Below are 15,485 nucleotides of genomic sequence, written 5' to 3'. Positions count from 1 at the left end.
CCCGCTCCCCACAGCAAAGCGACAGGGCTCTTTCCCGCATGGCTACTATTTACTGTTTATGCTTTTACGAACACTGGTAGTACTCTTTATGGAGTTACTACAAATGATTAGATCTTTTAAATACACTCCTTTCTTACACTGCAGCTACTAAAGAACATGAGATATGGCAAAAGTTGCATGATGTTGAACGTTTTCCGACAACAAAGTATTCAAATATGCTTCAAAGTGTTTAATAAAAAGCAATGTGCATGTAAATTTTACAAGTAAAAGCTAAAGTTATAACATTGTTAAAAAATTTAAAACGGTAAAAGTAAAGCATTCTCTGATTCTTAATGAAAGCAGTTACTTACCGTTTTTTTTTTAGAGATCGATCAGCTCTCGAAGTGTACCGTCTGGCTTTCTCCCAAGAAATGTCCCGAAAGTCCGCTCGTGTGTTTTAAATAGTGCGAAAGGTAAAAAAAAGTGTAGTTGCTTGAATTACATAACAAAAGAAGCCACATGTAGTGTTGGAAACAGCAAATAGGTAAGATGTTGCCCTGTAGCCGTATGTTAATGTTTGGGTGCGGTGCTTCCTTCTAGCAAACAAAGGACTGTTTGGCAAGAAGTGTATTCCATTGTGAGTGAAGAGGTGCGAATTCTGTGTTAAGTATACGTGAAGGCCTGTTAGTTGCTTGAATTAAATACCAAAAGAAGACCACATGTAGTGTTGATGTTGCCCTGTAGCCGTATGTTAATGTTTGGGTGCGGTGCTTCCTTCTAGCAAACAAAGGACTGTCTGGAAAGAAGTGTATCTTATTGCAAGTCAAGATGTGGCAATTACATGTGAATTGAATGTGAACGCACGCTGATGCAACAGACAGTTCCCACCCTCCCAAAAGAAGTAAAGTGGCACCAAGTAGTCTGGGCAGTTACTACAAAGTCGTGCGTGCATTAAAAACAATATGCAAGTGCAGTGTAAATTTTACTAAAATAAAAATGCAGTTACATGCAAGCGTGTTATCAAATTGAGCGTAAACTTGCAAGCATAACAGTAGGCATATAATTAGAAATAGTAGCTCACAAATTAATGATACTACAAATTGTGGCAAAATATTTTTCTTTTATATTACTAATATGGCGCTCTGTACGTAACCTGTCGATCGTAGCAATAAGTTCAGTGAACTGTGGAAATCAGACAATCGTTACACAAAGAGAACATGAACAGTGCATAAATGTATTAAAATATATCACTTACCTGTCGATCGTAGCAGCACAGTCAGTGGAGTGTATAAATCAGACAAACACAAAGAGAACATGGACAGTGCATACATATAACTTTTTAAAAACAAGAGGAAAAGATCAGAAAACATCAGCTACTTAAGGCAAAACTAGAGTACAGGACCCGAATACCAGGACGACACCTGCGCAAACATCAGTCAATGCATGGCGAAGACTCGAGCTAAAGACGAGCCAGTGAAAGCATGGAAAAGGACAGGAAGCACAGGCGAGCCGGACACAAGCCAAGTGCGAGCCAAATACGAGCCATGATTACATTAACAGCACATAAAGGAACTGTATACAATTTAGTGCCAAAAATCACAAACACACTCTTTCATTATATAAAAAAAAATAGCAATTACCTGTCGATCGTAGCAGCAGACAGTGAAGTGTGGAGATCAGACAAACGTCACACAAAGAGAACATGGACAGTGCATACATACTAGGTTTTTAAAAAACTGAAAAACATCACAAAACAAAGGGCAATGCATTGCGGCGATACGGGCCAGGTGCGAGATAAAAAAAGAAACCGGGTGCGAGTTAAGGCAAAACTAGAGTACAGGACCCGAATACCAAGACGACACCAGCGCAAACATCAGTCAATGCATGGCGAAGACACGAGCTAAAGACGAGCCAGGGAAGCATGGAAAAGGACAGGAAGCACAGGCGAGCCGGACACAAGCCAAGTGCGAGCCAAAAATGAGCCATGATTACATTAACAGCACATAAAGGAACTGTATACAATTTAGTGTCAAAAATCACAAACACACTCTTTCATTATATAAAAAAAAATAGCAATTACCTGTCGATCGTAGCAGCAGACAGTGAAGTGTGGAGATCAGACAAACGTCACACAAAGAGAACATGGACAGTGCGTACATACTTGGTTTTTAAAAAACAGGAAAACATCACAAAAAAAAGGGCAATGCATTGCGGCGATACGGGCCAGATACGGGCCAGGTGCGAGATAAAAAAAGAAACAGGGTGCGAGTTAAGGCAAAACTAGAGTACAGGACCCGAATACCAAGACGACACCTGCGCAAACATCAGTCAATGCATGGCGAAGACACGAGCTAAAGACGAGCCAGTGAAAGCATGGAAAAGGACAGGAAGCACAGGCGAGCCGGACACAAGCCAAGTGCGAGCCAAAAACGAGCCATGATTACATTAACAGCACACAAAGGAACTGTATACAATTTAGTGCCAAAAATCACAAACACACTCTTTAATTATATAAAAAAAAATAGCAATTACCGGTCGATCGTAGCAGCAGACAGTGAAGTGTGGAGATCAGACAAACGTCACACAAAGAGAACATGGACAGTGCATACATACTAGGTTTTTAAAAAACAGAAAAACATCACAAAACAAAGGGCAATGCATTGCGGCGATACGGGCCAGATACGGGCCAGGTGCAAGATAAAAGAGAGAGAAACCGGGTGCGAGTTAAGGCAAAACTAGAGTACAGGACCCGAATACCAAGACGACACCTGCGCAAACATCAGTCAATGCATGGCGAAGACACGAGCTAAAGACGAGCCAGGGAAGCATGGAAAAGGACAGGAAGCACAGGCGAGCCGGACACAAGCCAAGTGCGAGCCAAAAATGAGCCATGATTACATTAACAGCACATAAAGGAACTGTATACAATTTAGTGTCAAAAATCACAAACACACTCTTTCATTATATAAAAAAAATAGCAATTACCTGTCGATCGTAGCAGCAGACAGTGAAGTGTGGAGATCAGACAAACGTCACACAAAGAGAACATGGACAGTGCATACATACTAGGTTTTTAAAAAACAGGAAAACATCACAAAACAAAGGGCAATGCATTGCGGCGATACGGGCCAGGTGCGAGATAAAAAAAAGAAACAGGGTGCGAGTTAAGGCAAAACTAGAGTACAGGACCCGAATACCAAGACGACACCTGCGCAAACATCAGTCAATGCATGGCGAAGACACGAGCTAAAGACGAGCCAGTGAAAGCATGGAAAAGGACAGGAAGCACAGGCCAGCCGGACACAAGCCAAGTGCGAGCCAAAAACGAGCCATGTTTACATTATCAGCACATAAAGGAACTGTATACAATTTAGTGTCAAAAATCACAAACACACTCTTTCATTATATAAAAAAAATAGCAATTACCTGTCGATCGTAGCAGCAGACAGTGAAGTGTGCCAGAAGATATCGGGAAATGACGTTAAAATGAAAAAGGGAGACGCCACGGACCATGTTGGACCTACAAAAGACAGAAAAAACATAAGATTATTACAATAGAAAAGATAGCTGACCTCAAACTGCAAAAGAGCCTCGGATCGGAACCACTCCGTGCATAGCGGTGCACATCGCTGCAGGGAGACGCCACGGGCCATGTTGGACCTAGAAAAAAGAAAAGAAACATTAGATTAGCCTAAAAAACAAACCTGGCTTACCTGTAAAGGAAAATAGTACATCTACCCATAAAAATTAAATACATTACATCAACAGACAAAAGTTGCTCTCTTACCTGTAGAACTTTCCAGAAGATATCGGGAAATGACGTTAACGTGAATAAACGTGCCCCGCCCATGCCGTATTAAAATCAAGTACTCCCCGTATGCAATTATTAATCGCACTTTCGTCAAACCAATAAAGTAGAAATATCGCAAAAACATTTTTAACAAATGAAATGACAGCTATCAGGCAATACAATAAATAAGCCACAATATAATAAAAAGGTAGATAAAAATATTTTTAAAGAAATAACTTACCTGAATGTCGCAGGAGCCTCGGATCGGAACCACTCCGTGCACAGCGGTGCACATCGCTGCAGGGCGACGCCACGGGCCATGTTGTACATAGAAAAAAGAATGGAAAGGGGCGACCACTCGGTCCCCCCGAACGTATGGCGGAGTGCCTCGATCCCCCCGGGAAGCCATTTTTGGGCGGGAGGCGCGTCTCGGCTGGTATGCCCGAAGCGGCGTAGCCGGGGCGCGCTTTTTCCCGCCCTAGAGTGGGCTGGCCTAGACACCGACGCAGCCAGCCACGCCCTCGGGGCAGGCAGGGGCGGGTTTTCGCCCGCCCTGAAGACGGATAAAAAGAGACGCAAGACCAGAAGACGTCCTCTTGTTCTTGTGCTCCGAAGCTGCACCTCCTCGCTACACGTGAGCTCGGGACGGAACGAAGAGCCAATTTTGAGCGTTTTGATCTTTGTCTTTGTCTTCTAGATACTTCCTCGGAGAGATGCCCAAGAAAGTCGCAAAGAGAATGACGACCGACCAGATGGTGAGGGCCCTTTGCAAAGAGGTGTCCGACATAAAGAAACGGTTGGCGGAGCGAGACGGGGAGGAGGGTTCGGGCCCTGCGCCGGCTGGAGGAAGACCTAAGAGGCCGAGAAGGGTTCCAGCCGGTGGAGACGTCCCGGTTCCCTCTGCCCCGCTCGAGGCGCCGACCCCAGTACCGATGGAGGGGAATCCGATCCCCGTTGTCGTCACCCCGACGTCCAAGGAAGACATGCCCCCCGAGCTGGCAGCACAGCTAGCAGCATGGTTGGGGGATAGTAGTGATGGCGCCACGGCTGCCGAGGCACAGGCGCTGATAAAAGGGCTTCGTGAGAAGAGAGATGCAGCTAAAGTGACTGCGCCGTTGGCGGGAATAGACAAGCCGCAAGCGGCAGAAGCTGCGTCCGGTTCAGGTAAGCGGCTATTGCCGATTGCAAGGGACGAGTCAGCACCCTCTCGTAGAGAAAGATTGGGGCAACATGTGCCTTTAGCTATAAAAGAAAAGATCTGGGCTGGGGAGTACGTGAATATTTTCTCCTTGCTTGTTGATCATTATGAAGTGGAGCACGTTAAAAGTCAGAAGGACCTAATGCATCCGAGTGTTTGGCGCGCAAAAATGGCCGCCTTTAAGGTAAATGAGAATATTGGCAACTGGGGCAATGCGTGGGGTATTTTTACATCGATTTTGGGGGAACGTAGGCCCGAGTTGCTTCCTGAGTTTCCCATTTACCAATCACGAATAATGGGTTACTCGACAGCGTATCAAGGTAACCATTGGTTTTGTTATGACAATCTGTTCAGGAAAGAAAAAGAACATAACAAGAGTTTGACTTGGGATTGTTACGATTCTGTAACATGGGATAAAATGAAAGAATCGGGAATGTTAAGAATGCCATTGGTTGGGAGCACTCTTGTTGAGTACTCCCGCCAAAATGGGGGGACGCCCTTTCGACCAAGTACGAGCACCGATGATCAGTCGAGGCCCGCAGGCAATACAGGGAGAAAGGGTTTCTGTTTTAACTTCAACAAAGGGAAATGTACCAGGCCTCCGGGATTGTGTAAATTCAAACACGAATGTAGTACGTGTGGGTCGTCCCATCCTGAGTCATCGTGCAGAGCCAGAACGAGTGAGAATGGGGGTAAGGGAGGCGCCAAACAGGTCTAATCTAGTCCGAGGGGCGCCTTTACCAACCCCGATTGATACCTTGGCAATGATTCCCTGGCTCAGTGAATACCCGGATCGTACTTCTGCTGGGGTGCTGCGGAACGGTTTTACACATGGTTTCCGCATCCCGGTGGGGGACTTTCAGGGTGTAGGGATGTGCAAAAATCAGCTTTCCGTTTTACAACATACAACTGTAGTGCAAGAAAAAATTCAGAAAGAGGTTAGCCGGGGACGGGTCGCGGCCCGTTTAGTGTACCCCCGATACCGGATTTTGTTTATTCTCCGTTAGGGGTGGTCCCCAAGAAGGACCCAGGTGAGTTTCGTTTGATCCATAATCTGTCTGCTCCACATGGTCTTTCGGTGAACGAAGCAATTGATCCAGAAGTTTGTTCGGTGCGATACGCATCGTTTGATGAGGCAGTAGCCATCTTGAATCGCCTGGGGCCCGGGACGTTGATGGCGAAATCAGATATCGAGTCAGCGTTCCGGTTGCTCCCGGTACACCCAGACGATCAGCGTCTGCTGGGATTCGGGTTCCAGGGGTCATTTTACATGGATAGGTGTATGCCAATGGGATGCTCTATATCTTGTGCTTATTTTGAGCAATTCAGTACTTTCCTGCAATGGGTGTTCACTAAGAAAACGGGTTTCCGAAATGTAATGCATTACCTTGACGACTTTTTGTTCCTTGGCCCCGCCGGAAATCCCGAATGTGCCCAGGCCTTAGCTGAATTCTGTGTGTTGATGGGTCATTTTGGCGTACCATTGGCACCAGGTAAAACTATGGGTCCCACGACTTGCCTCGAGTTTTTGGGGATCGAGTTGGACTCAAGGGAGGGGTGTTTCCGTTTACCAGCTAGCAAAGTGTTGAAATTCAGGGCAGCCCTCCAAATATGTTTACATGCATCTAAGGTTACACTGCATCAGTTGCAACAATTAGTTGGAAAGTTGAATTTTGCCTTGAGGGTGATCCCGATGGCTCGCCCCTTTTCCCGCTCAATTGCCCAGGCGATGGTTGGCCTAAAAGATGGTCATCATCGCACGAGGTTATCGGCTGAGGTCCGCCAGGACATGCGGATTTGGTTAGCATTTTTGGCGGACTTCAATGGCCGAGTCGTCTGGAACAAGCCAGCCGTGTCCTCCGAAGAGCTTGGGCTATGGACAGATTCAGCAGGAAGCATAGGCTTTGGCGCCATCTTCGGCACAAAATGGTCTGCACAAAAATGGCCCCTATGGTGGCACGAGAAAGGGCTGACGAGTAATATTGCTTTCCTTGAACTATTTCCCATTCTGGTGGCCCTGAGAACCTGGCCAGAAGGGTTCAGAGATCATTCTGTCGTGTTCTGGTCCGACAATATGACCGTGGTAGAATGCATCAATAGTCAGGCAGCCCGTTGTAAATTGATTTTGAGGCTGCTCAAAGAAATTGTCTTACTGTGTATGCAACTGAACGTGATATTCAGAGCAAAACATGTCCCAGGGGTGATGAATCAGGCTGCTGATGCACTGTCTCGTTTTCACATGCAGGCTTTCTCGGGTTTCCTTCCTTCAGCGGACCCAGAGCCGGCACCCTTTCCCGAAGCTCTCTGGTCTCTCGGTGCCCCGAACTTCGTCACCTCGTGGGAGAGAGTTTAGCACCCAGGACAAGGAAGGCATATGAAGGGGCGTTTCAGGCCTATTTAGCCTTGTTGGGGGCAGAGAGAGGGGGACTTTGGGGTCAGGAAGAGTGGGTAGTACTTTTTTCTGATGTCCTTACGTAGGGCTGGGAAATCGGTGGCTACGGCCCAAAGGCATCGTGCCGCCATTTCCTTTGTTGCCAGGGCCCATGGCATCCAGGACCCGACAGCGTCTTTCACAGTACAAAAGGCGCTGCGTGGGTGGCAACGCCTAGAGGGTCGCAGAGTAGACGTAAGACGACCGATAGGTCTAGATAGGTTATCCCAGTTACTGGCCACACTCCCTAACACATGCTCGTCTCCTTTCGAGACCTGTTTGTTCCGGACTGCATTTACGCTAGCGTTTCACGGGCTATGAGAGTTAGTGAGCTGGTTGCAAGGAACAAACAGGATGTGGCGGGGGGCTTGTGCAGGGAACATGTTCAGATCAGGGGCGATGCGATGGTTGTCTCCTTTCTCAGGTCCAAGACCGACCAAGATGGGAAGGGGGACTGCACGATCATTCGCAGGATCCCCGGGTCATCCATGTGTCCGGTACAGTGCTTAGAAGATTACCTAGCACGAAGGGTGGCATCATGGGGGGGGACATTGTTGAGGCATGCAGACGCCACCCCGCTGACGAGGTTTCAGTTTCAGCGGGTGCTTGCAATGGCCATTGCCGCAGCGGGCTTGGACCCGGGCGAATTTGGGACCCATTCCTTTCGAATAGGGGCTGCCACTGAAGCTACAGCCAGGGGTCTTAATGTAGAACAAGTGAAACGTGTGGGGCGCTGGTCCTCCAATTGTTATAAGAGGTATGTGCGATTGCACATGTTGTGAAGCTGTAATCATGTACTCACGCTTCTTGTCTTTTGTTTGTTTTCAGTTGCGCAAGCCTACGCGGCAGGGCGGACTGTGCAGTCGACCCAACACCAGGCCAGCGGTCGAACGTCACCGGCTGAGAGAAAGGAGGTGTGGGTCGTAGGCCACTCATACGTGAGACGGGCCGCAGACGTATTCAAAGCAGGTGACATGATTCACGTACCTGGGGAATACGGGTAAAGAGTGTCCTTCTACGGAAGAGGCGGTCTCTGTATTGACCAGTTTCAAGCATTCTTTGAGGGTTTGTTAGAGCGGACGAGGTCACCGCCGTCTATAGTCATAGTACATTTAGGGGGCAATGATTTGGTCACCACCGGTAGACGACTTCTCCTGGAGGCTATGCTTTTCACGGTAAGTTGGTTAGCAAGGAGAGTTCCGGGGTGTACAATTGCGTGGTCTCATATGATCCCACGAAAAGTGTGGCGGGGGGCTATCTCGATCCCTGCTTTGAATCATTCTGTTAAAAAATTGAATAACAAAGTGAGTAGGTTGTTCCGTTCCAAGACATTGCATTCGATCTCGCATAGTTGTATTAACGATGACAGTATGTATTTGGGGGATGGTGTGCATTTGTCGAGGGTTGGGAATGAGTTACTCATAGGAGACTTCTTAGCTTGGTTAAAATCGTTAAATCATGACCTCTAGGTAGGAGTTTTTTGTGGGGGGTCCGGATAGCCGGTCAACTATCCGGACCTGTGGCGGTAAGGTCATGATCGGTGAGCACTAATTGGTAGATCCCTATGAGTGGGCGTCACCCAACACGGATGGGAGCGCTCGGGAGAGGTGGCCATTGGCTCCTCAATGGGGAGGCGGTCCCGTCTAAGGGCGGGTCGCCGGAAGTAAAGGAAAGGCGGTCAAGGCCCCTTCCTTTGTAGGAGGGGTTACAGCCCCCTCCTGGGGAATTTCCCGGGGCCAGTGTCATCTGCGACGGCAGATGCGGTAAGTTGTGTGGGGTGGGGAGAGGTCAACGATACCTTCTAGATACCACACACAAGTGTTCGAACGACCTTTAAATGGCGTCGAGTCTTAAGTGCCCCCGTCAAGTCAAGGGAAATTGTTAGTAGTTGCACTTGAGGTAAGCCTCTGTGCTGTCGCCCCTCCCAAGTGGGAGGGGTAAGTCTGGTTAGGGATCTTGACACCGGTTATGACCTTGCCGTTGGCCCTTAAACGTTAGGATGTACAATTTCAGTGTTTCTAGAGAATGTTTTTTGTAGGATGCTAGTTCGGCTAGGAGAACCTCTGTATTAGAGATTATGTTAAGGTTAGCCAAACATCGTAATGTGATAATGAAATTGTACATAACATGAAAACGTTTAATGTTTTTAATTTTTTGTTTAATAAATACGGCCGGGATGGTCACTCCATCCCACATCCAAAAACTTTAAGAACTGTTTCCGGTTTCCCTCCTTTTGGGGATTGTGTTGAGAGGGGGTGGCGGGTATCTCAGCCATATGGAAAGGGGCGACCACTCGGTCCCCCCGAACGTATGGCGGAGTGCCTCGATCCCCCCGGGAAGCCATTTTTGGGCGGGAGGCGCGTCTCGGCTGGTATGCCCGAAGCGGCGTAGCCGGGGCGCGCTTTTTCCCGCCCTAGAGTGGGCTGGCCTAGACACCGACGCAGCCAGCCACGCCCTCGGGGCAGGCAGGGGCGGGTTTTCGCCCGCCCTGAAGACGGATAAAAAGAGACGCAAGACCAGAAGACGTCCTCTTGTTCTTGTGCTCCGAAGCTGCACCTCCTCGCTACACGTGAGCTCGGGACGGAACGAAGAGCCAATTTTGACCCACCCACCAGCCCCTGAGGACAGCAAGTTGTTGTGCAATAAAGTGAATTTATAAGTTTGTTTTTTCCATTTCGTCTACAGGCTGTGAAAGTATCAGTTTGTTGTTAATCGTAATAAAGTATGGTGAATATCGTCTAGGTTGTTACGATTAAAATGATTTGATGTAGTGTTGCAATTTTAGCATGTTCTTTCGGTCGTAGCGACCAATGTTTTCATAGGTCTGAGTAAGAATTGTCGTATTTATTTTTGGTAGGCGGTAAGGTCATGATCGGTGAGCACTAATTGGTAGATCCCTATGAGTGGGCGTCACCCAACACGGATGGGAGCGCTCGGGAGAGGTGGCCATTGGCTCCTCAATGGGGAGGCGGTCCCGTCTAAGGGCGGGTCGCCGGAAGTAAAGGAAAGGCGGTCAAGGCCCCTTCCTTTGTAGGAGGGGTTACAGCCCCCTCCTGGGGAATTTCCCGGGGCCAGTGTCATCTGCGACGGCAGATGCGGTAAGTTGTGTGGGGTGGGGAGAGGTCAACGATACCTTCTAGATACCACACACAAGTGTTCGAACGACCTTTAAATGGCGTCGAGTCTTAAGTGCCCCCGTCAAGTCAAGGGAAATTGTTAGTAGTTGCACTTGAGGTAAGCCTCTGTGCTGTCGCCCCTCCCAAGTGGGAGGGGTAAGTCTGGTTAGGGATCTTGACACCGGTTATGACCTTGCCGTTGGCCCTTAAACGTTAGGATGTACAATTTCAGTGTTTCTAGAGAATGTTTTTTGTAGGATGCTAGTTCGGCTAGGAGAACCTCTGTATTAGAGATTATGTTAAGGTTAGCCAAACATCGTAATGTGATAATGAAATTGTACATAACATGAAAACGTTTAATGTTTTTAATTTTTTGTTTAATAAATACGGCCGGGATGGTCACTCCATCCCACATCCAAAAACTTTAAGAACTGTTTCCGGTTTCCCTCCTTTTGGGGATTGTGTTGAGAGGGGGTGGCGGGTATCTCAGCCATAAAGAAACATAAGATTAGCCTAAAAAAACAAACCTGGCTTACCTGTAAAGGAAAACAACATACATGGACCATGTTAGACCTAAACATAAGAGAAAAAACATAACATTAGCTACAGTAAAAATATGCCTTACTTGGATCCTAAAACAAAAAAAAAACATACATACCTGTCTGAAAAACTGCGTGCACAGTAGTGCACACGGCTGCAGGGAGACGCCACGGACCATGTTGGACCTACAAAAGACAGAAAAACATAAGATTATTACACTAGAAAACATAGCTGACCTCAAACTGCAAAAGAGCCTCGGATCGGAACCACTCCGTGCATAGCGGTGCACATCGCTGCAGGGAGACGCCATGTTGGACCTAGAAAAAAGAAAAGAAACATTAGATTAGCCTAAAAAAACAAACCTGGCTTACCTGTAAAGGAAAACAATACATCTACCCAAAAAAATTAAATACATGACATCAACAGACAAAAGTTGCTCTCTTACCTGTAGAACTTTCCAGAAGATATCGGGAAATGACGTTAACGTGAATAAAAGTGCCCCGCCCATGCCGTATTAAAATCAAGTACTCCCCGTATGCAATTATTAATCGCACTTTCGTCAAACCAATAAAGTAGAAATATCGCAAAAACATTTTTAACAAATGAAATGACAGCTATCGGCAATACAATAAATAAGCCACAATATAATAAAAAGGTAGATAAAAATATTTTTAAAGAAATAACTTACCTGTATGTCACAGGAGCCTCGGATCGGAACCACTCCGTGCACAGCGGTGCACATCGCTGCAGGGCGACGCCACGGGCCATGTTGGACCTAGAAAAAAGAAAAGAAACATTAGATTAGCCTAAGAAAAGAAACCTGGCTTACCTGTAAAGGAAAACAGTGCATCTACCAAAAAAATTAAATACATGACATCAACAGACAAAAGTTGCTCTCTTACCTGTAGAACTTTCCAGAAGATATCGGGAAATGAGTGTAACGTGAAAAACGTGCCCCGCCCATGCCGTATTAAAATCAAGTACTCCCCGTATGCTATTATTAATCGCACTTTCGTCAAACCAATAAAGTAGAAATATCGCAAAAACATTTTTAACAAATGAAATGACAGTTATCAGGCAATACAATAAATAACCCACAATATAATGAAAAGGTAGATAAAAATATTTTTAAAGAACTAACTTACCTGTATGTCGCAGCAACTCGGACATTGAAGTGTAGAAATATCACGAACAATACAAAAACATTGAATGATTACAAATGTTTAAAAAAAGAAACATACATCTAAAAAAAAAAACATTCTTACATTACACAGAAACGCAATATCCCACAACATAAAAATGTAGCACTTACCTAAATGTCACAAGCGGTAGCCAAAGAGGACCCGGACAGTGAACAGCTGCAAATGTAAAGGAAAATAATTAAAAGACATCCACAAAAATAAGACAAACACATTGCATTAACAGAGAAAACCTACTCTTACCTGTAAAACTTTCCGGAAGATATCGGTAACTGACGTCACAGTGGCAGAGATGCTGAAGTATAGAAAAGTCACGGACGATATAAACAGAACAGAAACAAAGAAATACTTAAAAAATGCAGAAAGAAAAACATTACATCTAAAAAAATATATAACATAAAATACACAGAAACGGTGTTCTTACCTGCAGAACTTGCCGGAACATATCGCCATCTGACGTACCCGTGAAAAACGTCCCCCCGCCCGCACGTATTCAAATAAGGTATTCAACGTTTTCAAACGCGTTAGAGCACTTTCGTTCAAAACACCAAACAAATGTATAAAAAAAACACATTATTACCAGATAACAAATAAAGTACCTCCTATAATATAAAGAAAGAACTCTATAGACTTACAAAAAACAGGAAAGTCATGAAAACAGAAAAAACATAAGATTATTACAATAGAAAAGATAGCTCACCTCAAACTGCAAAAAAGCCTCGGATCGGAACCACTCCGTGCACAGCGGTGCACATCGCTGCAGGGAGACGCCACATGCCATGTTGGACCTAGAAAAAAGAAAAGAAACATTAGATTAGCCTAACAAAACAAACCAGGCTTACTTTTAAACGAAAACAGCAACAACATACATACCCGTCTGAACAGCTTCGTGCACAGCGGTGCACACGGCTGCAGGGAGACTCCACGGGCCATGTTGGGCCTACAAAACACAAACAAGACATAATATTATTACAATAGAAAAGATAGCTGACCTCAATCTGCAAAACAGCCGCGGATCGGAACCACTCCATGCACAGCGGTGCACATCGCTGCAGGGTGACGCCACGGGCCATGTTGGACCTAGAAAAAAGATAAAAAACATAAGATTAGCCTACAAAAACAAACATGGCTTACTTTTAGACAAAAACAGCAACAACATACATACCCGTCTGAACAGCTTCGTGCACAGCGGTGCACACAGCTGCAGGGAGACGCCACGGGCCATGTTGGACCTACAAAAGACAAACAAAACATAAGATTATTACAATAGAAAAGATTGCTGACCTCAATCCGCAAAACTGCCGCGGATCGGAACCACTCCGTGCACAGCGGTGCACATCGCTGAAGGGGTACTGTTCTATTAAGAAAGTATTGCTATCAGCTGTTCTAGTAGTGTTTATTTCAGTGAAGCATAGAATATCTGCATTCATTAGATTTGTGTCTGCTTTTATAGCTGTGTAATTCTTTTGCAGTGAACGTATATTTTGTACTATCAAATTACACATTTGGCTGTAGTTACATAATTGTGGTACAGATATTTGCAATTGCATATCTGTCCTTAGTCTTGTCATTTCGTCATGTACTTTAGCATGTACAGCTATTTTGTCTGGGTTAAAGTTTTTAATATATATGTTAGCTAATGATTTGGCTCTGCTTAAAGCCACATAAGGCATATGATGTACTTTGCTATTGTTAAAGTGTATGTAAAGTGGTTCAATAGTTGCTCCTTGTGTATAATTGTTATACATTTTTTGGTAAATTGGAAATGGCGTGATATAGCATGTATTGGTGTCCAAGTAGGCAAAATGTTAGTGCTATATATGTGTTTATTTTCCTGCCTTGTATATTTACCAACATTTTCATCATCAAAATGAATCCATATAACATTAGGGGTGTTATTTATTGTTTCTACAAATTCAACTATGCCTGTAGCACCATTTGTTAAGCCATCATTAACATTAATATTGCTAGTTAGATCATATCTTAATTTCAAGGCAATATGGACAATGAATGGCAGGCCCATTGTTTTTGTTGAGTCTGTAGGTAATTGACTTAGAATTTTTTTTTTAACAATTTCAGTTAAGTCGGATGCAACTGTATCTACTGCTGTTGCTGTGTAAAAAGGTGGGCGGGGTACATAGTAAGTTGGTTGAAGAGGTGGAGAATCTATCCTCCCTTGTCTGAAATTTTCTACAAGATCTCACAGCCCGTGGTACAGGCTGCTCCGGTGATGGTGCTTCTTCCACTACAGCTATCTGGTGGTTGGGGTCAGGACCAGTGTTAACTGATAGATCTACTAAGACATCGGAATCTTCCACCACAACTACTACAAATTCCATCAAGTAACAAACCATGGGATAGAATCTAAACAGGGTCTGAAAGATAAAGCGCTACATTGGCTCACTACTAATATGCACATGGCACAGCAAGGGTTGGATAATTTAGCAGGGGATATCGTCATGACCAGGAGGGTATCCTGGATTGGGAACAAGCCTAAAAAATTTAAGGGGGACTGCGTAATCATAAACTTTGCTAATGCGGATGTCCTCCCAAACATTTTGACCAATATCTTCCCACCCCAACGGCGTAGCGGCTCCATAATCCCCCTCACCCTAAAAAAATTTCTTAGTGAGACCCAGCTTGCCACCTTCTCCAACACTCCCAGAGTCAAGAGAGCTATCAATTCCACCAGTTGGGAAGGGGGTACTAGACCTCGACACCCTAACGATCGTTTCCAGCCCATGTCTAACCTTGAGACAGGAAGATTTAATTACCCGCAAGAGCTAAACATCAGGCCTGCTATGCCATATGACCCAATCACAAATGGATGGGGTTCTGGTTTCCCGGGTTATGATCTTATCGGCCGGAACAATAGGTTTATACCACGGATGAGAAATGACCAGTTTTTGTTACGCCCAAATACGCCACAACCTATGTGGAATACTTCAGTTATTGGTCAAGGTCAGGGAGCTACTCCCTTTGATTGGGGATGCGGAATGGGGAATAGGTACGGCCCTTTATCCGACCTAAATAACTGTGATTGACTTAAGCTCGGAACTGATTCAGAAAGTGAGGCTCGGAACATGCCATTATTAAAGAGTGGTCAATATTATATTGGCAAGACCCCAGCGAGCCTATTCATAAGGAAGCATTAGAGAGCCATGAGTCGCGAGATTGTGACCACCCACTGTTATTACATCAGATGGAGGCCCGTGAAAAGCCGAGCTTGAAC

The 15,485-nt window shown here is 45.4% G+C and overlaps 1 protein-coding gene across 1 annotated transcript in view; it reads right to left on the bottom strand.

The window, feature by feature from the left end:
* Positions 1-1,086, bottom strand: part of LOC147729024 (uncharacterized) — a 44,337-nt gene extending 43,251 nt beyond the window's left edge. Inside the window, exon 1 of the mRNA XM_086959863.1 lies at positions 351-1,086. The gene's annotated coding sequence lies outside the window, so the exon portion shown is untranslated. The remainder of the gene's footprint in view (positions 1-350) is intronic.
* Between the last annotated feature and the right edge of the window lie 14,399 nt (positions 1,087-15,485).

This window comes from Lissotriton vulgaris, chromosome 2_2 (assembly GCF_964263255.1).
Source record: "Lissotriton vulgaris chromosome 2_2, aLisVul1.2, whole genome shotgun sequence".
Taxonomy (NCBI): Eukaryota; Metazoa; Chordata; class Amphibia; order Caudata; family Salamandridae; genus Lissotriton; species Lissotriton vulgaris.
Note: the sequence above shows the minus strand (reverse complement) of the source record. Positions and strands in the feature narration are given on the sequence as shown.